This window comes from Megalops cyprinoides, chromosome 13 (assembly GCF_013368585.1).
Source record: "Megalops cyprinoides isolate fMegCyp1 chromosome 13, fMegCyp1.pri, whole genome shotgun sequence".
NCBI classification, from domain to species: domain Eukaryota; kingdom Metazoa; phylum Chordata; class Actinopteri; order Elopiformes; family Megalopidae; genus Megalops; species Megalops cyprinoides.
In genome coordinates, this window is record NC_050595.1 from 32,514,844 (window position 1) to 32,529,586 (window position 14,743).

Consider the following 14,743-nt stretch of genomic DNA (forward strand, 5'->3'; position numbering starts at 1 on the left):
TGTAGTGAACTGAGTGATATGACAGCAACTGCAAGCTACTGAAAGTATTATTTTCTTTCCCCTCCCTCCTGTTCCTCCCAGGTTCCCGTGAGAGTTGTTGGTTTGTTGTAGGACATCCTCAGGTTCCCCAGATGATGGTTAGGTATGCTGTACCCAGCAAGGCTGCTGGAATGCTTGTAATGCATTGCATGTTCTGTACACCATCACAAACTATTTACCACATAATTGTTACAGTGATTTCAATTTAGCTCTTGATCATGGAGTGGTTTGTCAGCTGTCCTGTCAGTCAGCTTGTATCTGTCACCTTGAGCCGATGGCCTGGAATGGAGCATGTTTTGACATTAATATCCGTTAAACCATTGACGGAATATGTGCTTGGTAAGGCTGGGTCTCAGGGAACAGACCTTGGCTTGCCAGTTTAAACCTGGCACAACAGCAGCACAGCTTCCTCATACCAGCTATAAACCGGATGGACCAAAACCAGAGGAACTCATCACTGTAAAAACTCCAAGCCTAACACTTAATTGTGCCCTTTGGAAAAACTTGTTTAATTCAGGTAGCTGGGCTTCCATCATGAGATTAAATGTTCAACCCATTCACAAACAATATTTTCAAAAGGAGTGCAGAACTTTTGTTCAGACAATTTCAAAACATAGAGCAGTGTAATTATTCAATAAATCTATGTCAAAATGATTCCTTCCATGTTTAACTATTTATAGAATGTAAGAAGCTTTACAATATAAAGTGATTTGAGACTGATTATGTACAATATAAGTACTATTAAGAAATAATCCAAGCAGTTGTTTCTCTATTGTTCTTATTAAACTATTTTTCAGCAACCTGACAACCAGATTGCTTTTGCAGCACCATAAGGTGTTTTGTATTGACTGTATTACCTCTGTCTGTTTTTCTTTTCCTTTCTTTTTTTTACAGCTCTACATCAATCTAACACAGATGTACCATAGAAAAATCTGTCCTGGAAACACCATCTAGGTTTTTTCCTCATTTATCTGGGTATTTCACAACAACCAAAAGACCTGTGATGCGTGCTGGCCCACCATCAAACAGTATGGTTAGAAAACAGAGGCCTCCCTGGCACTTCGAAAAGCAGTGAGGTTTTATGTGTGGCTTTTTGCTCCTCTGAGTCTGGCTCCATCCCTTCAGAGCTGCTGTTGACTAACAAGTTGTGGCTCTTTTCTCCCAGGCGGTGGATGCAAGACAACTACTTGAGACAAGAGAGGAACATTCATCCTGGAGCCCTCTCAGAGCTACTCGAGCAGAAAGCCCCTGCACGGGGAAGAGAGAGCGGGGGGGCTCGGGGAGCAAGCGGAGCAGGCCAGCTCTTGCCATCCCCATCTTTTAATGAGCTTCCTTGCAAACACTCAAGGCTTGCCTTTTCCGTCCCCGGCTCCCACTGAAAGGGGATTTGTCCTAATTAAAGGAGAGCACGGCGGTACATAATAGCCCATGGTGCCCACAATATTACTTTTTAATCACTTTTTTAGGAGTTTCACTCTGTGAACGCAGAGTGGAAGGAGAGTGCAGACCTGCGATGGCTTGTGATGAACTGCACCCAAAGTTTGAGCAGTTGGTGTGCTTGCACGCGCTCTGTGTAGCCTGTGGTCACACAATGTACTCCTTTCACAGGAACGACTTGCGCCTAAATGCAAATATGTGATGTGTCCTACAAGTATTATCTTCAGAATTTCAGGGCTGGTTTTTTGTGGCCCTCATGGATTAAACACATTAAGGTTGTGATATCTTCCTTTGCATTATTTCCTGATGTGTTAAGTTACAGTAATATTGCATAGAGAACACTAACACAGGAAGTATTGAATGATATAAAATAGGTGTTTTAGTGTGTAGCATTATAGTATAGTAATAATAAGAACATAAGGCCAGCACTTAAAAGTAAATGATATAGACACATGATTAATTCTCTAAGTATGAAATAAAACCTATAAGCAGAGAATAGAGACTGCTTCATGTTCTACCTTAAAACAGCAAAAAAGCAAGTTCTGTTTCTCAGTTTTTTTTTTTTTTTTTTGGTTTCAATGTACTGTGATTTGTCGGATTTTGAACATATATTTCCTTATAGCCTCTTTTTTTTGGCAGCTTCTTCTAAAATCCTGGTTGACATTTCTCCCTCTCTCTCAATTCATGTAAAAATCAAGCAGCACTTTTTCATGCATACAAACGGTCTTAAAATGGTCTTTTTCTTATTTTTTTAGATAATATTTCATTGTTTGTTGCCCAGTAGGCTTGTGTCTATTTGGTTTAGGGGGTAATTGGTGAGGCGAGGACAAGGAATAGTAGCTGAAGTGTATCCAGCCTCTTCTCTCAAGTTCCCTTTAGAACGGAGCCGGAGCATCTTAGTGGGCAGCACAACTATTCCCACAATGTCTATTTTATACCTAGGTGGACAAACACAATCAAGGGCTGGTTATTCATTGTCCAGGCACCGTTTGAAATGCTCTTGGAGACACATCGTTTGTGCCAGGCAAGCCGCTGTGCGCTTGAAGGCAACCTTTGAAAGCCCTCCGTGACTGGCGCTATCTAATGATTTCACTTACACCTCCCTTAATTTAACACTGTCATGGAAAGTAAGGAATCTGCCATTCATAATTTACATGCCATTTGCTGCTTCATATTGTGTGCATTTAATTACACAGCTCAAAATGTAGCCAGCGCTCGGTTTGTCTCCGGCAGCACTCACAATATAGGCATTGATGTGAATGCGGAGCACGGCGTTTCACCGCAGCTTTTTATCACATCACCTTATGCTGCGGCCATCAAGCTGGCGCAAGCCCTTCCTTTTCACCTCCTTTGTGAGGAAAAACGAGCGGAGTTGACCCCCATTTTCATTTTGAAAAAAACCAGGGCGTCATGTAAAAGATGCCATTTGAAAAGAATTTATTCAAGGTTTTATCACAATAGAATATACAGAGGTATGGTGTAGGAAAGTCATTACTCCCTTACCAACTCGTAAATACTTTTACGGGATTTGTAATGAACCATCACTTTAAGATGCAAAGAACAACTTAAAAACGTATTCAAAAGGAAACTATCTACAGGTGTTTTGGTCTATAACTGTTCACACTGTTTCCCCCCAATTCATCATTACTGTGTTCTGGTCTTTGCAGCAAACACTTTGTGTGTATGAGTGGGAGGGGGCTCTTTTCCGAGTCGGACATGGGAATTGCCAATGGTGTTTTATTCAGCGCCGCCAGCCCGTTTCCTGAAACTTTTCCTTTAAATCAAACGCGCCGCCTCTTGGTAATTGCAAGCCTGCCTGGCCTCCTGTGGTGAGGCTCATACAACTGTAATCCCCCTGACAACTCCAGTTCGGCTCCAACTTGGCACCCGTCCCACTCCTCAGCAAAACACTGAGTCTGAATTAAGAGGATGAAGAGGATAATTATTAGATTCAGAAACAGTTTCCCAGCAAAAAATGTGTTGGTATTCACGAGTGTGAAAAAGTGTTTATGGTGCTGAGGACTGTGGACTCGGTCAATTGGCTGACGCAAAGCGCGTCCCCCCCGTCCGCTCTCTGTCATGGGCTGCGAGATAAATAGATAAATTCAGAAGGGGAACATCAGAGGCTGACATGGACTGGTGGGACTGACCTCGCTGATTGAAAGGAGCCGTTTTGTTCCGCGGTCTGGAATGTTTTTGTTGTCACTGGACTCGCTCTTTTGCCTCAGCAGAGCTGCACGGCAGAATATCGGCCCCGTGCCTGTGCGTCCAGCAAAAGCTGGAGAGCTTTTTTTTATCCTTTTATTCTTCTGACTTTTTTAACACTCTCTCTCTCTCTCTCTTTATCTCTCTCTCTGTCTCTCTGCTTCAGCTCCACTGTGATGAGGACCAGCAAAGTTGGTGGCTTGGCGTTTCTGAAATGTGCAGCCGGACAGGGGCAGTTTTGGAGTAAACAGAGCCTTAATGAATGGAGGTGGTGTAATGTGGGGTTGCCCAGTCAGAGGAAGGACAGGGGAAAGTTAGCAGGATGGGTCTTTGGCCACCTGAGCGAGGCAGACACGTAGAGGCCCCCCAGGAGCATGGTGGGTGTGAAACTGTGAGTTGAGAGGTCCAGTGACACAACTGTCTCTGCTTTTGCACCTGACACTCTCTACGGTGAGTCCCCCCCCCAACTCCCATGTTTGTAGACTCCCCTGCTCTTCCCCCCAGCCCCCCTAAACCAGTGACAGATGTGTCATTGAGAGGCCTGCACAAATGCTTTACAATAGAGAGTGGTGCCCACTAAACCCTCCTGGAGAACACCTGAATAGAGGAGAATCCTCAGCTTGCCATGCTGGTGAGCTTTGGGTATTCACAGCACAACTTTCCGACCCACTGAATCCAATAGCTCCAGCGTGCCTCACTTCCAGAGAGCGCTTTTAATTCCATTATCACCCCAGATGGCAGCAAGGCTATAATGCTGCCATTTGTGTCTTGTTTGTTAACATGAAAGAAGTTTGTGTTTTCTGTTTTGATGGCCAGTGCTCTAAATAGGAGCCACTGAAAGAGGGATTGAGAGAGCGAGAGCCCAAGGTGAGAGATACAAGTTTCAGTCAGTGAGGTGATGGTGATGGTGATTACATCACGGTTAAAATTAGACAAGAGCAGTGTCGGTTTCCATCGGAGCTGTTTGGCTCTTGCGTGCTCTCTCTTAGAGAAATCACCTCTGACAGCCTCTGACACCTGCAGGAACAGCCTCTCTATCCTCTGTGCAGGAATCACAACCAGCTACACAGCTTCTCATTTCTTACATGTGTTCAAGAGTACCATTTGTAACAAGTTTTACATTAAATTTTCCCGCCTATATTGTCACTAATAGAGCTTATTTTGTATATTTCTTGTGCTGAGCTAATGTTTAAGAAATTAATTCTACAACAGATATCAACAGAAATCAACAGATATTGATTTTAAGTATTGCAGGTCAGTCAGTTGATGAAGAAGTTAAATAATGCAGAATTTCAGAGACTCTGTGTGACAAAACTAGCACTTCACGCTGTGGTAAATGAGGTCATAAGCATACCTGGTATGGTTTCAGGTGAGCATGTTTTCACAAGAGCTTCATGCTTGATGTTGTAATAGCTGCAATTATGAATTATAATGACTTCACAGAAAATAAATAGTTTAGGAATAAAAAATAGCATCAGGACTAAAAAAACAACAAAACTTTCAGAAAGCAATGAAGGATAACTCAAGGGAGCTTCTAGGCCTTGAGGATGTGCAAAAAACCAAAGGCGGTGATGTTTTGACAAGGTGGCTGAGGTGACAGCTCATTTACTTTGACACCCTGTAAACCCTAAAGGTGACTATATCCACCCAGGACTTACCTAGCAGACGCTAAATATATGCATCTGTCTGTGGGGGACAGAAGAGCCAAGCAGAACGGGGTCGGGGGCCGGAGGGGAAAAACATCTGAATCACAGTCCGCCAGGAAGAGAAGGCCAAACACAGAGGGTTTCTCCACACAGCAATGACACTAAGAACACAATGCAGAATTAATACTTCTCTTGTGTGGGTTTCTCTTGTGTGCAGTTATTATGTTATACATTAGCTGCAGGTCTTACGGCCTAATGACTTCCCAGGTAATTCATGTAAACATGATGGTTACTGTAATTGTTTTTTTTTTGTGTAATTGCACAGGTTTGCCATTGGGCAGAGTGGGCTGTAATCTCAGTGGTATGTCACAGTAATTGTGTTTAAGGACACATTTTCCACTGTTTGCGGGAGTTAAAGTGGGGAAAGCAGCAATGTTCATTAAACTCCCCTACCTAAAGTGGTGTTTGCTTACACTTAAGAAGGAATTAGCATGAGAGGGAGAAATAAAGCTAATTAAGAGATGCTTTGGATAAGGAGCCCTCGTTCATAATCAGCGACTGTTGGGGGTTTAAGAGGATTTCAGGCACTGCAAAGGAGTTCTCCAAATAATCTGATCAACAGTCCACTGGGTCTTGAGGGATCATGCAGCAGTCATTGAGGTGAGCCGAGGTGACAGCTGAGATTTTTGTCATCAAGAAACTTTCAGTCATTAGTATTCTTAGTTGTGAAATTAATCTTTGGGTCATGTGTTATCACTTATTATTCTTCATTCACCAAGTTTTTTAAGAAAGCAAAATATTTCTGTGAAAATTCTGCCAAAGATTGGAGATTGGAAGCCTCAGATGAGGGGCAGACTTGTAACTACAGTTGAATTTTGGTTGGAGAGTTACTGAAATACTTCGAGGGTATTGATAGATGGCAAATTTATGTTTCAGTACAGCACTCCGTGTTCGAAGAGACCCTAACATCAGAGAGCAACAAATATCACATTTGCTGCCTGATTTCAGGTACAGAAGATCAAGCACACACCCTCCCCCATGTCACCAACATGGCCATGAGAGCTGGCTGAGGCACTCATACCCAGCCATACAGTCTGATAATCAGGAATAAAACAGTGCATATCAGCAAATGTGGGAAATACCTTCAACTAAAGAATTCAAGTATTCCTGAAGCCCACCTTGAATAGTCTAAGATGCTGTTTACTATGTATATTTTGTTAATTGGGGAAAAAGATTCCAAAACATGTATGGACAGAGCTGTGATGATTGACACTGACCAGTCTAAGATGGTGGGATAAATTAGTTTGAAGGTAGTGATGACCATTGTGTGTGCCAAGCTGGTTAAAGTTCAGAACAATGGATGAGAGAGTCCAGCATGCCTGCCAGGGTAAAGGGGTTACTATAGGCAACACCTTTTCAGCAGAGTTGACAGAAGTCCCCAGTATGGTGTTTTTTGTTCTCATAAGTGCTGTGCTCTTGGCACAAGGTTTCTTTTTGGGAGAGACCAGCACCTTGTGATGGATTACCCTCTTACCCCCACCACCTCCGCCTAGCCTGATACATGACTCTTCCACATCACTGACACAAAAAAGGCAAACTAACTTTATAGCCATCCTCTGTTTTTGGAGTGTCAGAAGAGCCTACTCCTCCTACCCCAACCCCCATCCCTACCCTTAATCACAAACTGTCTTCCCCTTCTCCAGTTGTCTAGACAGTGGTAGTATCTGCTGGTTCATTAGCCTGTATCTTATATCTCTTCAGAGACGAGGGCCAGCACGGCTGACAGAAGAGTCCTTCCAAACTGTTCTGAAAAACACCTCACCAGCACAAAGGCATTCTCCCTGGAGTTTGTGTAGATGCAGCAGCTTCCTGCTTGAGCCTGTAGTTACCGAAGCTTCTACTTGGAAAAAACACAACCCTCTTCTTGATGGATCAGCCCTTACCAGATCTGACACAGTAACCCCCGCATGACCTTTCAGTTGCAAAACGCAAAGCATTTAAACTGCGCGTGAACCTGGTTTGTGGAATTGGAGCTGTCTTGTCAGGGGAAGACGTGCAGGTCAGCTCTGACTCCTGGTAATAATATTACCTTGTCACTTCCAGGTTCCCCCTAGCTGGAGATAAGCACATAAATAAAGCATAGCACAAGTATGTAAACGCGGTATATATTATTACTCACTAACAGAATAAATAGAATGAGAGCCAGGATAAGGGCTCTGTATGGCAATGTGCGGAGTCAGAACTGAAGCTATATTGTGCATCTCAGTTCTGTTGTTACAATGCTGCAATTCAATTAGCAGCTCTGTGGTTTTGCACCAATGACTGAGCTCTGTAGCTCTACATTTACATTTACATGTATTTATTTGGCAGATGCTTTTATCCAAAGTGATTTACAAGTGAGGTATAATACAACACAAGCAAAAAACCATACAGAGTCAACAATGTTAGAAGTAGTGCCAAAGTTCCAAAGGTTGGCGAGGGGAAGCACTAACTGGCAGGTAAAGCTAGCAAGTAGGTTAAGCCATTACAACCAAACCATTATGTTTAAACCATTACAACCAAGCCATTACACCAAACCATTACGTTAACCTATTACAGCCAAACCAGGCATACTGTGTCCCAGTAGGCCCTCTCTCTGATTTTGGAAGGGGTGGGGGTTTCTGGTACCAGGTAAAACATTGCAAATTGGACTACACAGCAGGAAAAATTGACAGGGCCACCAGTGACTATAGATATTTACACACTTTTAAAAGTGTAAGAAACCATGTTATTAGGCAGCATGTTTTTGGGTAGAAGTGAGAAGGGAAGGTATGTTTCATCACCTGTCAAAAGTGCCATGGCAGACAAACATGTCCCGGTGTTCCCTATCGGATCAACCTCCTGCTGTCCCTCTGTTGTCACACTGCGGTGACCTCTCACTGACTAGATCACCATTGTCTAAAACAGCGTCACCCTACTTAAAAAAATCTAGTAAATCTTTGCTTCTGCTCATTCTTACGGCTAATTAACTCAGGGCTTTTCTTCTCCAGGCTGTAAGTATGCCACAGTCAATCCTGTGACACTTAACAGGGCTCTGCATGCTAAAAACCTCCAGAGAATCTCAGACTGCCGCAGTTTTTGTTTTTTTATCATTCTTGAGGAAAAGCACAGTGATGTTCACGCACTTCACTGAGTCCTGGCTCTGTCAGTTGGTTTGGATGGATGTGTTTGAGAATTCCAAATGCCATCAGTCCAAATGGGAAAGCAAAAAAGGTTTTCAGAAATGTTCCATTTTTACCTGTGCACAGCTTTACCCTTTACACCATCAGTTCAGGTTTGTGCAGTGTTAGAGAAGGAAAAACTGATCACCATGTGAAAGCAGACAAACTGAAGCTCAACAGCAACTTTCACAGGCAAAGCAGTCAGACCATCCCATCATCTTCCAGCTCTTGCGGGGCTCTGTGCTTCTGTTTGTCTTCAATTCTAGGGGTCAGTGACCTCACAACAAGATAGTGATTTCAGTCTTAATTTTAAAAATGCATTTCCTTAAATATAGATTTGATACATGATCTCTTTGTTGATGGCAGCAATACACAGGATATTCTTTCTTCCAGTGAAGCACATGTAAGATAAAAGCAGCTGAATATGTGTTTTCTGCAGCTGTTTTTCATTGAAAGTGTATTTAATGCCTACATGGCAGAATTAGAGGCATAAAAACATGGAATAAAGTGGGCGATGATGAAACGGTCCTGCAGATACGATGTCATAATAAATGGGCGTGTAGCGTCTCAGGCCAGTCTATTCAATGTGAAAGCAGCACTTACATGTATTTTTCCTCAGCGACTCATGCTGACTGCAGGCCTCCTACAACCCCTAGGCGAAGCTCACTGTGTTAAATATTTAGCACAAGCTGTCCAGAGAGGGCCAGCTCGCCCTCATTGCATGCCACCCAAAGTCTGCTCAAACACAGGGGGTCAAATTAAGACAGAAAACAAGGGCAACAGTAACAGCTCTTCCTAACCCCTTCTGTTTGGCTAAAGCCAAAGCACTGGCCAGAGAGAAACCTGTGAGTTTGGGATATATTTGTTTAATGTACTTTTTGGTTCTAGCCAGTCTTCCAGACAGCAGTATCGCTCAGAGTAAGCTTAGAATGAGTTCAAAGTATGAAATATTTCACTGTATGTGCCTGGAATACAATTGTGGTTTGTGGCAAATCTGACAGCATTGTCAATCGTGTTTAAAATGCAGTCTGGACATGCACCACCGCTCACATGATATGCTTCATAAGAGAAGATGGCCTTGAGCTCACCATGAAATGTCAGCATGTAAATTTGCACTGAGGAAGTTCTGAACTGAATGCTTAAAAAAGTATGTTCATCTTAAATTGAGAGATAATTTAATTGCAGCTCATCAGATTTCCTGCAGAAACATGTTTTCTTTGATGGAATAATTGTGTGCTTAATTACATTTCTGCAGGTAGAAGTTGAGGGGAAAAACCACTATATTTGCCAAACCCTTTGTCGTTCCTTATTTTCTGCCTTGCCTGTCACTGAAATGATTCTTCAAGCATAAATGATATATGCAGCACCACCACGTCTTTCAAGGGTTACTTTCATTCAGTGCAAGCAAGCGGGTGACACAAATTGCAAGTGACCCTTTTCAATAAAAAGGCAATAGAGTAGAGCTCCTTATTACTGCAACAACTTGAAATCAGATCCAAAAATTTCTCCACCTTCACCTCTGCCTACTTGAAGAAGAAAGAAGAGAGAGTTGTTAATTTGCAAAGAATGTGCACTTTGCTGGAAATAATTTCCCAGGATGCATTTCATGCCTGAACTTTGAGTGGTACCATGTTTTCCATTTATGAACAGTCTGTTCTGCTCATCTTAACAGAGTTGGGCAAAGAAACAAACAGAATCTTCAGGCCTGACACTGCAGCCTGTAGCATATACCCAATGTACTAGCCCGAGGAATCCACATCAACAAGCAAGAATGTTTGTGAGGTTTTTATTTTACTGAAAACCTATCCCAAAACAGTAAGTGCCCACCTCCAGCATATCAAGAAAATTGATTTAGCAACATATCTAAAAGTTTCAGTCCTTACACAATACAAGGCCCACAAACATTCTAAAGATCAGGTAAAATAATACAACAGGACAGCCCATCAGCATATCCCATCCCAGGGCGCAAGTATGAAATCATCCATTAAGCAAGGACAATGGTTACTATTTTCATTATAAACAATACAAAAGAAAACCAAAGCCTTTATTTTCTCAGTGGTTTTTATTTTTCTCTCTTCTGGTCATGCTATTCTTTCATAGTGGTTATAGAGCAGGACTCGTAACTGAAAGGTTTGGCGGTTCAATCCTGCTTGGACACTGCTGCTGTACCCTTGGACAAGGTACTTAATGCACAATTGCCTCAGTAAATATCCACCTGTACATATGGATAACTTTGTAAAGAACCGTAACTTTTGTAATATAGGTTTATGTTGGCTGATCTGATTGGGTTTCCCAAACTTACCATTTTATGACATTTCCACTTTCCTAGATTCTGGAGAAGTCAGGGTAAATATTAGCCTTAAAAAATTGGTTTAAAAAAAAACTAAAAAATGTCAAACAGTTGAAATTCACATTTAAAAAGTATTGACGGATTATATTGACACAGGCAGTTGTAATACTGCAGTCCACAAAAAAATAGTCCACTGTGCAATGTCCTCCATGCATAAAAAACATCTCCAGGACAATGTAATATAACCCTGTACCACTGAGGGATTATGAGCAAGGTGTGATTTTCCATTGGCTAGGTGTAATGTGGAATTACATCTCGGACTGAGATTTATCTGGGCTTATGTGACCAGGAGGCAATTCACATATTGCAGAAATAAGTACAGAGAAATGTCCCCTATGACCTAACTCAAGCTTGGTTGTGATGTGGGTCAGTATTCACATTGAATTGACCAGTAGTATTGTTACACTGATTGCATTGCAGATCTATGTGCACAAGATGGCTATGTCCAACAAATGAGGTTTGAATGAATTTTTTTAGGTAGATTGTGGAATATTTCATTTTTTTGTAGCATTGACCATAACACTGTTATTGCCAGCAGTTATATTTCAATACTTTTCTCTCCTTATTTTCTACCCTCAAATTTATAACCTTAAAAGTAGCTATCTTTGCAGCCCTATGTAAGAATTTGGAGGAGTGGAGATGCAGTGCAGATGTGGTTGTCTGGTGGTTATCTGTCTCTGCAAGAGGGGCAAAAGTATGGCTCTCCCATGAATTATGAGCAAGGCAGGGTATTTTACTATTCTTTATTGCTGTTTCCCTCTTGCTTAAACCTAGCTCTAAAGACTGGCCCATATTACTGTCAATACTTTTCCCTATAACTGTTATCTACTATGTGCATGAGCCCCCCAGCTTTAGGTTTCTTCTTGATCAGCTCTGGATCCTAATTCTTCCTCTTTATTGTATTGCTCATTTATTATTTATGTATTTATTTTTAAATTTGCGTTATTTGTATTGTGTATGTGTTACTTGTTTTATGTATGTATTTATTTTAAATATAATCTATCATGTGAGTAGTGGTTTATTGTAATGGACATGGCACCTAACTAATCACAGTGCTAAATCAACTAAGCAGATTTTTCATGTCCCAATACTCCCTGTACTTTTGTATCACAATAATTTAAATTACAAGTAAAAACCCTCTGGAAAAAAGTGTCTGGTTAAATTAGCAACAAATACTTCTGCCTTATGCCCAAGCCATGAGTTGTGGAATGCCTTTGTATGTATTTACATTGCAGTTGCTTTTATAATCTCTGTTTTGAGGAAATTGTGGTGTTTAGGTCACAAATTATGCACTGGCAGATGTGATATAAACCTTAAAGTAAGAAACTCCTTGATCCACATTTTTACTCACAGTTCTTACACCAGCACTTGTAGGTGTTATTCATTTTCCCATATCTTAACCAAAAACACGTGATCTACAATTAAAGACCCATAGTAAAAGTGGTAATCAGTTTACAAATAATCACCCATTGATATTACAGGGGATTTTGTGAAAAGTAGGAACTAGTGTAATTCTCTGAAGTGTGTGTGTGTGTGTGTGTGTGTTTGTGTGTGTGTGCGTGTGCGTGTGCATACACGCGTGTGTGTGTGAGCTGATCATGGAAGGCAGTGCTACCTCTTTCTGTTTTGCCGAGCAGATCTTCTGCCCTTGCCCATACACAGGTGAAAAGCAGAACAAAGAGTGGCGTTAGCACCCGCCCCAGCCAAACTACCAAAGATGCCAGTGGCTGGTAACGCTGTCATACCCAATAGTGAGGCACTGGGCTCAGGCCATCTTTTTGGCCCGGGAGTCAACAGACATGAACCTGGAGCTGGCATGATAGGGCAGCCTCCTGGCCACTGCTCCCCTCCATCTGCTGGCAGTGCGGCCACCTAGCCCCCTCTCTCCCTCTGTCCCCAGGATACGGTCCTCTGTGCCCCTCAGTCACCCCTCTGGTCCAGAACTGGGCCCTTCCTGCCAGCAGACATCACCATGTTACATTTCATTCATGCAATACAGCTTGTGTCCTCATGAACTCTTGAATTGTGGCATGACTGAATGCTATAGTCAATCGAAGGTTTTGGTCATTTTTGGGACATCGTTAGCAAGGCCTCGCAAGGCAGACCTCACCCATTAAACCTCATCTACTTCCTCCATGGGCAAAACCCAATAGTAGTATTTGATGACCTTTGACTGCATAGCATTGCTACCACAGGCCTTCACTCCATGTGTCATTATTAGGGGCGTGTGATAGGATTATATTTCATAGTACACACAAGAACCGCCCGCCCAGTTGTAGGCTACCTAATGTCTAGGTTCCAATGCACGTACATACGACTACTCAGCGAGCGAGTGAGCGAGAGAGAGAGAGAGATTGATTCAGGGTTTTTTTTTTTTTTTGCACCGATACAACACCACCACAAAACTCTGACTACCCTTATCACTTTGCAAAGCGGAAGGATCATGTAGCTGGCTGCTAGCTTCTGTGGCATTAACGTTAGCAGACTCGGTGCTGGTGCTGCTCACCGCAGAATCTTCACATCACTTTATATTTTCAAATGCCTGGAAAATGTTTAATTGTTTTCTTTTGGTCATTTTTACACTACTTATTTGATTGCTAACACAAGCTAAATATGGCTAAATCCAACATTGCCAACATTAGGATTAAGCGCCACAAATGTTGATCATGCAGTGACCTATAGCCAGTGACGTTAACACCAATTATACAACAGTTACTTCCGACCGACTCCGACCAAGTAATTTGATTGTACAAGAGGCGTTCCATGAGTGCTGATATTGAGTATAACAGCACTGGGGTTGTTTATCAATTCTGAGAACGCAACAATGGACAAAAACGCGGATTGATAAACAGCCTGGGACTTTTAACAATACATGTATCACTCTGTTTTACGATGCAATCATTGATTACACCAATGCGAACCTAATTTGCATTTACCGACAGCGCAAATGTGGATACATTTCCGTGTATGATAAAAAAGAACCTAACTCGCCTGCAGTTGGGTATGATAAACAATAGGTAGCTAGCAAGCCTACCGTATATCTAGCCCGTCCATGTATGCTAAAAAGTAGCTCGCTAGCCTGTAGTGGGCTATGATTAAAAGTGGCTTACTTGCCTATCGTATAGCTAGCCTTTACATGTATGATAAACAGTAGCCGGCAAGCCTGCTGTCTGGTATGAAAGAAAGTAACTAGCTAGCCTTTTCATGTATGATAAAAAGCAGGTAGCTAGCTAGCTAGCTAACCTACAGTCAAGAAACTGTTTATGTGTTGCTTGACAACACGCGTAAATGTAATCCTGAAGGAACTATTTTTGTCAGCGGAGCCAAATAAATGACAAAAAAATAATAATTTGTTGTCTCAAATTATCGTTACTTGATAAACAGCATTGTTTGTAGAACTGTTGTGTACAAGCAGTATCACACACAACGTCGTGCTGTTATACTGAAAATCAGCCCGGCTATGATTATCTTTGGTACTCGGCCGCTACGACCGAATCACAGCCGTGCTGATATTCAGTATGACAGCACTCCCTCTCATGTGATATTGCTTTATCATAGGCCTTCAAATGTATTTGCGTCATAACGTTGTGAGTGGACAAGGTGGACGCAGCCAAAAAATACATCTCATTCTCAAGCACATTATTCAATAAAAAAGAATCCAAAGACACGATCTGCTGTTGTCACAATTTTATTTTCAAGATAGAATGTTAAAAAATGAACAAAATCATAAAAAATAAAAAAAAATAAAAATGTATGCACGGTGCGTACAGGATTACGGCTGCCTGCGCCACTGGTCATTATCAGGCGTCACCTCCCCACATGTCATCAGCCAGTGCACACTGACTGAGGAGAGGAGCACCCTGCTG